Source organism: Camellia sinensis, chromosome 14 (assembly GCF_055761805.1).
Source record: "Camellia sinensis isolate YWXY chromosome 14, ASM5576180v1, whole genome shotgun sequence".
In the NCBI taxonomy this organism is placed as follows: Eukaryota; Viridiplantae; Streptophyta; class Magnoliopsida; order Ericales; family Theaceae; genus Camellia; species Camellia sinensis.
Window position 1 is genome coordinate 47,524,221 of NC_138974.1, and position 13,762 is coordinate 47,537,982.

The following is a 13,762-nucleotide window of genomic DNA, read 5'->3' on the forward strand; positions in this document are numbered from 1 at the left end:
ATACCATTTATATGACACAAGGACCAAAGTACCGGGACAATTGCTGCAATTTGTCCTCATCTAAATTAAAGGGATTTAAAAAGTAAAAAAAAAAATTATAATATTAAAAAATGTTCACTAAAAAAATATAGATTAAAAATTAAAAATTAATTATTGAAAACTTTATACTAAACAAGGTAATGTTTTCTATTAATTTTGAAAATTAAAAAATTATTATTAATTTTTCCTCTGTTTTTTTCTCACAAAAAAAAAAGCTTTTTTTTTTTTTTTTTTTTTTTTTTTTTTTTTTTTTGTGGAGAGTGGTTTTGACCTACGATTTTTCTAAAATGAGTGTTCTAGACGAAAATGGTAGAATTGGTTCAGACAATGAGAAAAAGTGCTTATGCAAGGGGCGCCTTCACTATGAGAAAGAATAGTCGGTTTTGCATAGGGTGCATTCTTGGATAATAGCTTCAATACTGGCATGCATGAAGGGCTTAGTGTGAGACATATGAGAGGGGCTTTAGTGCGAAAATAAAAGAAATGGTTTACAGAGTGTCTTCTTGCTTCATGACTTCAATACTTGTGAGAGAGGAGTAGGCTCAAGTGTGAGAGAGAAATGAGAGTTTCTAGGAAGTGTCTTCTTGGGTCACGACTTGAGTGTCCGTGCACATGAAAATGAGTGATAAGGGTCAGAGTGTGTCTCTTGGGGTGACGGTTTCAGTGCTCTGAAACACAAAACCATAGCATTTTAATAAAAAGAAATAATTAATGATAAAATATTTTTGTCTCCTTAAATACAAGAACAGAGAATTTATTATTAGTGACGAAATATTTTTGTCTTCCACAACATAACCTTATGAGACGAAAAATATATTCATCGCGTAATCAATTAGAATTTATTAGTTACGAAATATTTTTATCTCCCACAACTTATTCTTCCAAGACAAAAATATATTTGTCGCCCATTTAATAGAAAGATGAAACGGCATCGTTTGCATGATGAAGTGTTTATTGGTGATGAAATATTTTCGTCTTCCATAACTTATCATTCCTAGACAAAAATATATTTGTCGCCTAATAAATGGAAATATGCAACAACATTATTTAATAGGTAGGGAATTTATTAGTGACGAATTACGTTCGTCGCAAAAAATATATATATTTTGTGACAAAAATGTTCGTCTCCAATGAGCTAAAATAATTCGCACCAATGCAAATGAAATTGGCGCCTGAATTTTGCAGACGAAATTTTTTTTCGTCTCCTATACGTTTGAGAAAAATTAAAACAAACGACAAAATTAATATTTTGTCATCTTTGGGTTAAATTTTAAGATAAAAAAATTTTTGTCACCAAATTTTGTCACGATAGCCTATATTTCTTGTATTTTGTTTCCTTGTTTAATTATTATTATTATTTTTTTCTTTTTGTGGAGAGGGGTTTACTGTGAGAAAGAATAGTAGCTTTGCACAAAATGTCTTCTTGGATAACAATGTTTGCATGCACAAACGGCTTAAATGTGAGAGAGAATAGAGAAACTTCAGTGCGAAATAGAAGAGATGGTCTATAGAGATTGTTTTCTCGAGTCACAACTTCAATACTTGTGAGAGAGGAGACTCAAGTGCGAGAGAGAAATGAGGATTTGTAGAGGGTGTCTTTTCGGGTCATGACTTTAGTATTTGTGTGTGCGTGAAAGTAAGTGATTAAGGTAAGAGCGTCTCTTAGTTTCTGACGACATTTTAATAAAGAGAAATAATTAGTGAGAAAATATTTTCGTCTCAAACTCATATGTTCGTTGCCTAATAAACAAAAATACAAAAACAATGTTGTGTGGGGATGGAGAATTTATTGGTGATGAAATATTTTCGTCTCCTTCAACTTAACCTTATGAGACGAAAATATATTCGTCGCACAATCAATCAAAATGCAACATGACACATGGAGAATTTATTAGTGACGAAATATTTTCGTCTCCCAAAACATATCCTTTCAAGACAAAAATATATTTGTCGCCTAATTAACAGAAAGATAAAACGAGCATGAAGGGTTTATTGATGATGAAATATTTTCATCTTCCATAACTTATCCTTCCCAGACAAAAAATATATTTGTCACCAAATAAATAAAAAAATGAAACGACATCGTCTAATAAGTTTGGAATTTATTGGTGACGAATTCCTTTTGTCGCAAAAAACTTTAAATTTTGTGACAAAAATGTTCGTCTCCAATGAGCTAAAATAATTGGCGCCAACAAAAATAAAATAAAATTGGCGCCTCTTTTTTTTCTGACAAATTTATTTTCCGTCTCCTATAGTTTTGAAAACAATTAAAAGAAACGACAAAAGTAATATTTGGTCATGTTTGGGTTACATTCTACAACAAAAATAAATTTTATCACCAAATTTTAAAATTTAATTATTGAAAACTCCATACTAAACAAGGTAATGTTTTCTATTAATTTGGAAAATTACAAATTTTTTATTAGTTGTTTCTCTGTATTTTTTCTCACAAAAAAAATAGCTACATTAATTATCTTTTTCTTTTTTTTTTGTTGGAGAGAGGTTTTGACCTTCGATTTTTCTGAAATGGGTGTTCTAGACGGAAAGGGTAGAGTTGGTTCAGACAATGAGAAAAAGTGCTTGCTGTAACAACCCTCATACCGTTTACCGATTAATGACTGACTGATTACCGTTAAACTGAGCCGATTACGACTGATAATTGGACTGATTAAAGTACTGAACTGACTGACTGAAATTGGAAACCGAATTGATTGAGTGTATGTTAGTCAAATTGCATTCTATCTGTTTGACTGTATGATTATCTGTTCATGCTCATATATTTAAACTGGTAATTGAAGGCCTTATCGGCGGCCGAATCCGAAACCGATTAGTGTTCTATGATCCTTAGAATTAATGTGATTTTATGGTGTAATTATCTGAAAATTGATTAGGTATGATTAAATTAGATTAAATATTGATTAATCGCATAGTTTTGCTTATTTACCGTTTCGCCACTTAGTGGCCACCGCTTCACATCTCTTGAGCCTTGATAACACTCCACGTATTTGATCATAAACCAAACATTTCTTCTCACACTTTGAGCCTCAACCAACCCAAGTTAGAGAGTGAGAGAGAGTGAGTTGTTCTTGAGGGTTTCATCTTGAATTGCTTGCTAATTGAAGTGTTGATTGCTACTTTGAGCTCCTAGACCTTGAACACAAGACTAAGGTAGGACATTCATCTTCTTGTTGTTGTCTTAGAATCCATTCTTGCACAACTCATGCTTTAATGGTAGAGCTAAGCCATGTTTTGGTGCATGCATGTTGAAAGAAGCTCATTCCATGCTTGCATGCGTTCTTGGTTGAGTTTTGAGTTGTTTTCATGGCAAAAATGTTACATGCATGTTCATAATTATGTTAAGTCCATGATTTCACCATGTTTTGCAAAGAATTGACTTCTTAGAGCATCAAATTGGAGCTTTGAATTGATTGGATTTCATGCATGTTTGCATGTTCTTCACGTTCTTGAAAATGGTTTGAAATTGAGTTTGAATTAAACACCCTTGGGCTTTGATTTCTCAAATTGAGCTGTAAAACATGTTCTCCTATGTGTTTATAAATGTTTTCCAGAAAATGAGCCCAAGAGGATCGGTTTTGATGTATTATAACTTGAGTTTGAGCTTGGAGGTGCAATCTGAGTTTTCCAGATTTTGCACTTACGCTCGAGCGGAGATAGTGGAGCTCGAGCGGAGAATCCGAGCATCCAGCATCTCTCTGCACTGTTTTACTGTCTGCTCGAGCGGAGGATTGGGCGCTCGAGCGGAGTCATGTCTCAAGCTCGAGCGGGGCGTCGAGCAGAGATTTCACCCATCTAGTACTTTCACAGTACGCTCGAGCGGGAAAGTTTACGCTCGAGCATGTGCCTTTGTTGCATGACCGCTCGAGCGGGGAAACCTGAGCTCGAGCGGGACTCTGTTTTTCTGAAAATGCTTTTAAATATACATCTTTACATCCTCATCCCATTCTAGGCATTATTAGGCCTAGTTTAAGACATCTTAATGAGGATTTAGATGTAGAACACACCGAGGCAAATTAGGGATTAAGTTATGTTATTTTTCCAACTGTGTAGCTTAGTGTGTTCGATCTGTTAACTGTGTAGGGTTGGCAACTGGAGAGAGACGCTCTAGCCTTACTGTAGCCCAGAACTCTGTGAGTAACGATTGTGTAAAGATATGTTCATAAATGAATATCTTCTGAACAAATGAACTGTACTGTTTTCTGAACTGACTACTGTTAACTGAATGAATGTATGTCCTATATTCTGAACTGTATTGTGGCATCCTTAGCACCTACTGTTTACTGTTACTGTGACAGAATTCTCTGTCGGTTCCCTCGTGGAACCACTACTGTTTACTGACTGATGGCCATCATTACTGCTCGGTCTTTTTAGAACTACTGTTTACTGTACTGTTATGCTAATGGATGTACCGCACATGACTGTACTGACTGAACAACTGAACTACTGTTTAAATGAACTGTTTTCATTACTGTAAGGACATTCATTCTCAACCTCTTTACGCATTATGTTATTCACTGGGCTTTAGCTCACTGCTCATATATATATGTAGGTGATCAGGCACCAGACCGCAGCTAGGAGCGTCAGGGTAACTCCAGTTTTGTCAAGCCAGCCTATGTGCCTCACTGCGAGGTTCCGAGCCTATCTGTTAAGGCTTAGGGGTCTTTTACATATTCCCCCTTCTGTACTGTCTTACTGTTCTGTATAGACCGAGTGTTACTGTACTGTTTTCAGGGATTGAGTCCCTCGTCTGAATGATTGTAAATACTGTACGTACTGTTATGTACTGTTATGTATAAATGCATGAAAAATCTTTTCGGCATCCAGACTATCACAGCTCAATGGACATTATTTATTTACTGTATTGGCTTCCGCCAGGCGCTGTACTCTGTTTTACTGTTTTACTGTTCTGCAGGCCTTCGGTAATCTCGGATTACTGGCCGGTTACGGTGCTAAACCCATAGGGCCGGGTTTGGGTCGTGACACTTGCGTGCAAGAGGGGCCTTCACTGTGAGAAAGAATAGTGGGTTTGCATAGGGTGCCTTCTTGGATAATAGCTTCAATGCTGGCCTGCACGAAGGGCTTAAGTGTGAGACAGAAGAGATAGGCTTTAGCGCGAAATAGAAGAAATAGTTTACAGAGTGTCTTCTTGAGTCACGATTTCAATACTTGTGAGAGAGGAGTAGACTCAAGTGCGAGAGAGAAATGAGGGTTTGTAGAAAGTGTTTTCTTGGGTCACGACTTCAAGGTCCGTGTACATGAAAATGAGTGATAAGTATCAGAGTGTATCTCTTGGGGTCACAGCTCCAATGCTTTGAAACACAAAACCACGACATTTTAATAAAGAGAAATGATTAGTGATAAAATATTTTTGTATCCTTCAATACCAGAACAAAGAATTTATTATTGGTGATGAAATATTTTTGTCTTCCACAACTTAACCTTATGAGACGAAAAATATATTCGTCACGCAATCAATTAGAATTTATTAGTGACGAAATATTTTTTGTCTCCGACAACTTATTCTTCTGAAACAAAAATATATTTGTCGCCTATTTAATAGAAAGATGAAATGACATTGTCTGCATGATGGAGTGTTTATTGGTGACGAAATATTTTCGTCTTCCATAACTTATCCTTCGCAGACAAAAATATATTTGTCGCCTAATAAATGGAAATATGCAACGACATCGTTTAATAGGTATGGAATTTATTGGCGACGAATTATGTTCGTCACAAAAATAATTATATTTTGTGACAAAAATGTTTATCTCCAATGAGCTAAAATAATTCGCGCCAATGCAAATGAAATTGGCGCCTCATTTTTGCACACAAAATTTTGTTTTCGTCTCTTATACTTTTGAGAAAAATTAAAACAAACGACAAAATTAATATTTCGTCATCTTTGGGTTAAATTTTAAGACAAAAAAAAAAATTTCGTCACCAAATTTTGTCACAATAGCCTAGATTTCTTGTATTTTTTATTGATTTTAAGCATTTGGTGATGAAATTTGGTTTTCCTCTCTAAAAATAATACATTTGGAGACGAAATTATTTCCTCTCTAAAATTTTTTACAATGGTGACGACAAATTTCGTCTCCAAAATGGCGCCAAATCTTCCACCAAATTTTTCAAGGGCGGGAAATTGTTTTGTGACGAAAAATAAAATTTAGAAACGAATAAAATTTTCGTCACCTATTGTTTTATTTGATTTTAAGCATTTGGTGACGAAATTTGGTTTTCGTCTCTGAAAATAGTATAATTGGAGGCGAAATCTTATTTTCATCACTAAAACATGCATACTTGGAGACGAAATATTTTTTCGTCACGCATTTTCGTCACCATAGACCTTTTTTGTTATAGTGTCACTCAAACACCTAGATGGGGGTTTTGAGGGGGCCTCCTCCCAAGGGAGAGGGGGTCTACCCCTCTTGGCCGAAATTTTTTGGATACTTTCGTTATTCCCATGTTGTTTATGTTGTTTCTGTGTAACCGTAATTCTATAGTTTTATATAGATGAGGGGCGACTCTTTTAGGTTAAGAGAGTTGTAATTTTTCTGATTATAGTAAAAACCGCAGCAGCTATGAACGTAACCCTATTTTAGGATGAACCACATAAATCCATGTGTTCTTGTGTGTGATTTATTTGATTTGTTTTTTTCGTTATTTCGTGTCTCACCGATCTTGGTTAGGAAATGTCAATTCCTAACACAAAGATACCATTAGAATCTACCTTCCTGCAACCAATTGAATGAACTAGGTGTGTACTTGATATTTATTTATTTGTTTGTGTTGATATTTTGTTTTCCTAATCCATTTAAATAATGTACAACGGGCTCGCCGGAATATTTGCTCCCCGTACAAGTAACTTCATAACATAACAAGAAAAATGCCTAATAGTGGGGAATATAACCTATGTTATGACTTCAAAAGTACCAATCAAAATTAACTCTTATATTTAAAAAATATTGGCCAATTTATAGAACCTTGTGATTATGAATAATCCATGCCTGTAATCTTAAAACAAAAAAATGAAACCAAAAAACAAAAAGATGACCCATTCCACCTTTTTGTCATTTAAAGGGCAAGTGGTAACGAAACTATAATATATCTTCGATGTTTCCTTGAAACAGATTCAACAGGAGATCATGATACTTTTGTTGAAAATTTTATTTGCACAAGCAATATATAGAACATGGGGATCATTTTTGTCAGCTTTAGCCAGGATTGAGAAGTGCAATATTGGCTTAGCACTACATGTTTTTCTCATTCCAGCAGATTTGAGACATTTTAATATGTTTTTGCTACGTGGAAGTGGAACTGTGTTTTATGTTTTTCTACTTGTAAGCTTCTGTCCCTTTGCTTTCTAACAGGTTCTTGTTGTTTTTTAGTGTCAAGTAGGAAGGTCGATAGAGGCTGGCTTTGCGCAACAATGCGCAGGAATTGAAACAATAGTTTGGGATAGTCTTCCAAGCCATGTGTTTTATCTTCGGGATTGCAAAGTGAGATTTTGGAAGGTTCCAAACTTCTAAGTTTTTTAGTTCCTATTGGCATTGTGTTTTGGTTTGAAAACAAAACTTTTGGTCAGTGGGGGATTTATTTGGCTTAGACATGTGGTTGTTATTTTAGTTTGCTGTTATGTCCAAATACCTACACACCTAAAGCACAGATTATGGTGTTTCTTTGGCTTTAACAATGGTAAAATGTTTTTGTAAGAAGTTTTAAGCCTAGATTTTTGGGGTTTGTGTGGTTTAATTTTTAATTTTTTTTTAGCACATCTACATATTTTTTTGGTCTTTAGTGAGATTTTTTCCCGAATTTTTTTACATATATTGTACTTTTTATATGAATTTAAAAAGTAAAAAATTACTAAATATTTTAAAAAATAGGAAACCAGAAAATTGAAAAACACTTTTTTGAAGACCAAATTGGTCTTTTATGAGATGGGATTGGAATAGAAGCATTTTGTGACTCTCAGTTGCTCATCCTTGAATGGATTTTCTATATTAAAATTCTTTTAGTTTTGACCATGTTTATTTGTACAAGAACTTGAAATAATATTTAGACCAAAAAAAAAGTTCAAAGACAAAAATAATTTAAAAAGTTGATTTTTTTTTTTTGTTTTTGTTTGTCTATTTAGTAATTTTTTTATTTTTTAATATTTTAGATCCTTCCAGAATTAGATTATATGAAAAAGTAAAAAAATTAAAAAGAAAAGAAAAGAAATGTGAGCTTATTAATCTCATTTAATACTCTTCAAATTGGCCAAGTGGTCCCAACCAGTTCATAACAGGTTATATGAATCATGAATTTCTTCTCTCTTTTTATTTTTTTTTCTTTATTTATTTTTTATATTCTATGTTCATGAATTAAGTGAGAGAAAGAACTATTTGCTTTTATATATGGTTTATTCCTTTATTTTCCTTTAAATATCTGACTTTTTTTCCAAAAAAAAAGTAAAACCTTAAACATGAAAACTTTAAACTTCAAATATATTCTTGTGTCCGTGTTCTCGTGTGTCCATGTCTGTGCTCTCGTGTGTTCTACCACAATAATCTCCTCTCTCTATCTCAGACCCTCCTCCCTCTCCTCCGAACGTGCCGATTCTCTCTCTTCCCTCTCTCTTTAAATCTTTTTCTAGAGAAAGCCGCAGTTCGGCGGAGAATGGTCGCCGGAGTTCGTGGCGCCACCGATGGCAGAGCATAAGAGCAGTCAGGGAAGCTCTAGCTCCGGCGAAGTTCCGGTCAAGTTCGAACTGGAAGTTACTGGCGGCAGTAGTAGCAGTGGTCGTGAATTCGACGGCGGAGAGACGGTTGCTGGTGATGGTGCACTGTCCAACGGCGACGGTAACTCTGCAGGTGAGTTGATTTTATCGAACAACTCTCGCGTCAATTGAGTTTTGTTAACTTTGACGAAAAATTGTGGAAAAAAATAAAAAAGGAGCGAAAGAAAATTGAATCGGACTCTGTCTTAGATTAGTTGATATGATCCTTGTTAGTATATATTAGTATATATATTAGCTGTCAAACCTTTAATAATGTACCTTTAATAATGTTGTTTGGTTTGTGCTTCTACTTTCGGTTTGTAATTGTTCTCCCTCTCCTCTATAAAGGAGAGAGCTCAACACAACATAGAATACATCAATAGATACAATTATTCTCTCTGTATTTCTCTCTTTATACATTAAATCTATCATGGTATTAGAGCTAGGTTAAGAACTTAGTATTTTTCGCTTCACCGGCGGGCGGCAACCTTGCCTTGACAGCCCGCCGGACCTCAACCTAGTCCGCTAGAATTTTCTACACATACCTTCACTCTTCTTCACCACCTCGCCGAAGCAAACCCAAAATCCCTCTGGGACATTTCGTCGAACACCATGTATGCAACAATGATAGTCCACCAACACACCACAACCCAAAGTCTCTATGTCTCTCTCTGAGAAAAACCCTACAAAACCTTGACTCCGACTGACCCCATTTCTCCGGCGAGAACCCGAACTCAACCCATCATCCCGAATCTCCGATCTGGCTCCGGGAACCCATTTTCTGGCGGCTTCTTCGCCGGAAAAGCTTCGATTTTTGTAGAGAAATCGAAAACAGAATTCGTGTACATACATAGATATATAGAGTGAGAGAGAGAGAGAGAGAGAGAGAGAGAGAGAGAGAGAGAGAGAGACGCGGAGATGTATAAGAACCAGCTTCAAGAGCTGGCGCAGAGGAGCTGCTTCAACCTTCCTTCCTACACCTGCATAAGGGAAGGTCCAGACCACGCGCCGCGCTTCAAGGCCATCGTCAATTTCAACGGCGAGTCCTTCTCCAAGCTGCCATGGCAGCTTGGACATCTCTAAAACAATTGGCACAACAATTGGCAACTTCATCATCTGAAACAGACAACAATGATGGGCATGACACACACAGCACACCTCTCACACATGCACTCTCTCTCCATGCATGACAAAGATACACAGCAGTAGCAGCTGAAACCAATCTCCCTTTCTCTGCCACGAGCGTGAGAAAAAGAACCAAGGACCATCACCGCTGCGGCTGCACAGCCATGCCACCGTGGCCCATAGCTCTAACACATTGATACACTCAACATACTCACAAAACAGACATGGGCTGACTCGGGCTCTCCCTCTCGGCTCTCTCCATCGGCACACTGATACAAGACACACACATCAAAAAAAAAAAAAAACTCTCTCTCTCTTTGGTCCCTTTCCCTCCACCAGACCCACTTTTACTCTCTCATATTTTATTAATCTATCAACATCCACCCACCTACAATTTGTTTTTTGTTTACAAATATATATATATATATATAATCTGTCATTACCCACTTTAATTATAATAGCTGGCACCACACTGTGTTGGTTTGAAGACAACCGTGGGCTCAATAACCCTTTTTTTTTTTTTTTTAAACCACTCTCCACCAGCACAAAACATACTCATATGCATACCCAGCTCTCTCTCCCCTTTATCACATGGACTTGTCCCCTCTCTGTCCTCCTATCACGTTTGATTTCAAAATCAATTTTTTTTTTTAATTTATTTTCTTCACACTACTTTTACACTCTTTTAAATACCCACATTTATTTTTCTTTCCCATCATTTCTTTTAAACTTTTCTTTCCACCACTCTCTTTTAATATTTCTCTTTAGCACCTGCATTACTGAATGATGGCTGATTTTATTCACAAAAAAAAAAAAACTCCCATTCACAACCAACTCGGTTTTCATTCCGCAAACTTGTCATTTCTTTATGTCGGGATCAACCCCGATCACAATTTTACACCACAACCGGAAAAAAAAAAAAAAAACCTCTCTATCATACCAACCCACAAACACCCACCCACAGGCGGGATTTTTTTTCCTTATCCCTTCTCTACTCTGCCGCCGATCTCTTCTTCTTGCTTCCGTCCTGGGCGGCCCTTGACGGTGCTGCCTCTGTGTTTCCCACGCCGCCGAGCACGTTCACTCCCCCCTGCTCCTCCACTGCAGCATATGGCGGACCTCCAAATCGGAACATCACGGTGGCCTTCCGCTTCAGATCCTTGTTTTCCGCTTTTAGCACACATATCTCTGCTCGCGCATCCTTATACATGCGCTGGAGCAGAGCCAGTTGGGTGTTTAACTACTGCACCTCATTTGTCCTACTCTGAAGCTGGTGCGACAAGTTTGTGACTACAGTCATCGTCTCCACACATGACTTCAGTGTATACTGATTGGCCTCAATATCTGATTGCACTGCCATTCTTTGCTCCACAGACCGCATAGGAAAGGTCAACGGAGCAAACCCAGGGGCGCTTGGTTGAGGTTCCAGGGCAACCGCACCAATTATCTCTCTTGTGGACTCGTTGAGGTCTGAAAAGAGAGTGAGCAGACCACGGGAAGAAGAGGCCATGTTTTGGGTTGCTAAGTGTTTCAGAGAAGTAGCGCTTTCAGACTGATAATGTCAGAAAGGGTTGGTTGCAGAGTGTTTCAGAATGCAAATGTTCAGATGTTTCAGACTCGTTTGTTTTGCACAGCCTTCGCATCGATTTATAAAGACAATGACGAAGAGGACGACACGCGCTCTGTTGATCACGTGCATCGCCGCGTGTCTGGCGCGACTTTTGATGGCTCGCCGCTCGATGATTTCTGTCGGGCACGACTTTTGATGCAGTGGGCGTGCCTTTTGAGGGCGCGACTTTTGAGGGCTCGATATATATATCCATGTATATCTTTTGGGCAGTCTATATACACACTCATACAGTGTCTGCTACAACGGTCTGGCGTGACCCCGTAAACTGTCCCAACATTGATTCCGGTCAGCTTCTACAACGGTCCGGCATGACCCCGTAAACTGTCCCGACATTGATTCCGGTCAGCTTCTACATCGGTCCGGCATGACCCCGTAAACTGTCCCGACATTGATTCCGGTCAGCTTCTACAACGGTCCGGCATGACCCCGTAAACTGTCCCGACATTGATTCCGGTCAGCTTCTACATCGGTCCGGCATGACCTCGTAAACTGTCCTGCTACAACGGTCCGACACGACCATACAGTGTCTTCACCAACAATCTGACACGACCATACAGTGCCTCCTATCCACTTTTATTTGTCAGTTTATTTTCTTGTTTTGTTACTCTCTCCAAACTCAAGTTGGTTAGTGCCTATCCTCTTTGAGTTTGAGGGGGGCTGTTAGTATATATTAGTATATATATTAGCTGTCAAACCTTTAATAATGTACCTTTAATAATGTTGTTTGGTTTGTGCTTCTACTTTCGGTTTGTAATTGTTCTCCCTCTCCTCTATAAAGGAGAGAGCTCAACACAACATAGAATACATCAATAGATACAATTATTCTCTCTGTATTTCTCTCTTTATACATTAAATCTATCAATCCTTAATCGAATTATAGGAGTTTAGCTGTCAATTTTGGTTCTTGAATAACTAGTCAACATACAAAAAGCCCAGTCTGACCCCAATTTTTATCTTACAAGCATCGACAGAGTTTTTGTATGTTGACTACTTATATAACAGTTGGACTTTATTTAGCAAATGCCAATCTACCTATGAGTAGTCTCTAAGCAACCCTTTTGAATATTGTAAGTTAAAACGACTTCCCAAAGACCCATCTCAAATTGGTTATGTTTCAATCAGCAGGGACTGCTGACAATGGAAGGAATGTTCCTAGAATAAATACTTCACCGGTGGAGATATTGAGTGCTGACGTATCAGAGCCACCATCGAGCTAGGTTAAGTTGGAAATATCAAAAACCGAGAAGCGTAGAATTAACAATATACTTGCTGAAGAGGCAGCACAAATTTTCGATGATAAAATTCCTGTCCAACAGAAGGTATAATTCCTTTTTTTTGGTTGCACGCTCATTGCAAAAATGGTCATTAGTGTTTGACATAAATAACTAATCTTTTGGAAAGCAAAAAAAACAAAGTCAACTTTTAATTTTTTATTAATTTTGTGATACTTCTCTCACAGTTTTTATTTATAAAAAGATAAAATAAATAAATAAATAAGTTAAAAAATTATCTTTTTACTAACTTTTCAAAACATATCGGGTGTGTTAGGTTTGTATTTGTAGAGTAATTTTTCAGATAAAAAGTACAAAAACTTGTTTGGTTTACCTTTTTTCAGAAATGATTTTAGAAAATTGTTTTAGGGAGAGAGTTTTAAAAAAAGTGATTGATTTGATGTGTATGAGAGAGATTGATTTTGGAAAGTAGGTAACCAAACAAATTTTGGGATTTTTTTTAAAAAAATTTGTTTGGTTTGATTACTCTTGAAAAATTGTTTGTAGAGAATTTTTCTCAAAATTTTTTCTGAAAAACAAACCAAACAAGGCCATCTTTTTCAGTCTCAATTTATGGTGATAAAGACTTTATATTACGGAGTTATTTGGGAGATCAAAATAAGTGTAATTTTTTACTTTTTATGAAATATGAGTTGGGTTTAAAGTGATATGGTAGAGATGTAACATGACTTAAATAAAATAATAACTTTTTAACATTTTTAAGTCAAAAAGTTAAAAAGTCACTATCCTATTTAAGTCACGTCATCTTATTTAAGCTACATTACTTTTCTATCATATCACTTCAAACTCAATCCAAATTCAATCTATATTTATAAAAAGTTAAAAAATACACTTATTTAGATCATCCCAAACAATCCTTAACCTACGTATTCTGATCAGGTTACAAAAATATATTGA

The 13,762-nt window shown here is 36.6% G+C and overlaps 2 long non-coding RNA genes across 3 annotated transcripts; one reads left to right on the plus strand and one right to left on the minus strand.

Annotated features, from left to right (window-relative positions):
• Positions 1 to 8,417: 8,417 nt before the first annotated feature.
• On the plus strand, positions 8,418 to 12,987 carry LOC145807910 (uncharacterized). Of its 2 annotated transcripts, none has more exons than XR_014351318.1 (2): positions 8,418 to 8,912; positions 12,696 to 12,987. It is a non-coding gene; the product is annotated as an uncharacterized LOC145807910 (long non-coding RNA). The 2 variants fall into 2 exon arrangements; XR_014351319.1 differs by having other exon boundaries at positions 8,419 to 8,912; positions 12,699 to 12,987.
• On the minus strand, positions 11,391 to 12,360 carry LOC145807911 (uncharacterized). Its single transcript, XR_014351320.1, has 2 exons — positions 12,134 to 12,360; positions 11,391 to 12,100 (listed from the first exon to the last, which is right to left on the minus strand). It is a non-coding gene; the product is annotated as an uncharacterized LOC145807911 (long non-coding RNA).
• Positions 12,988 to 13,762: the final 775 nt, after the last annotated feature.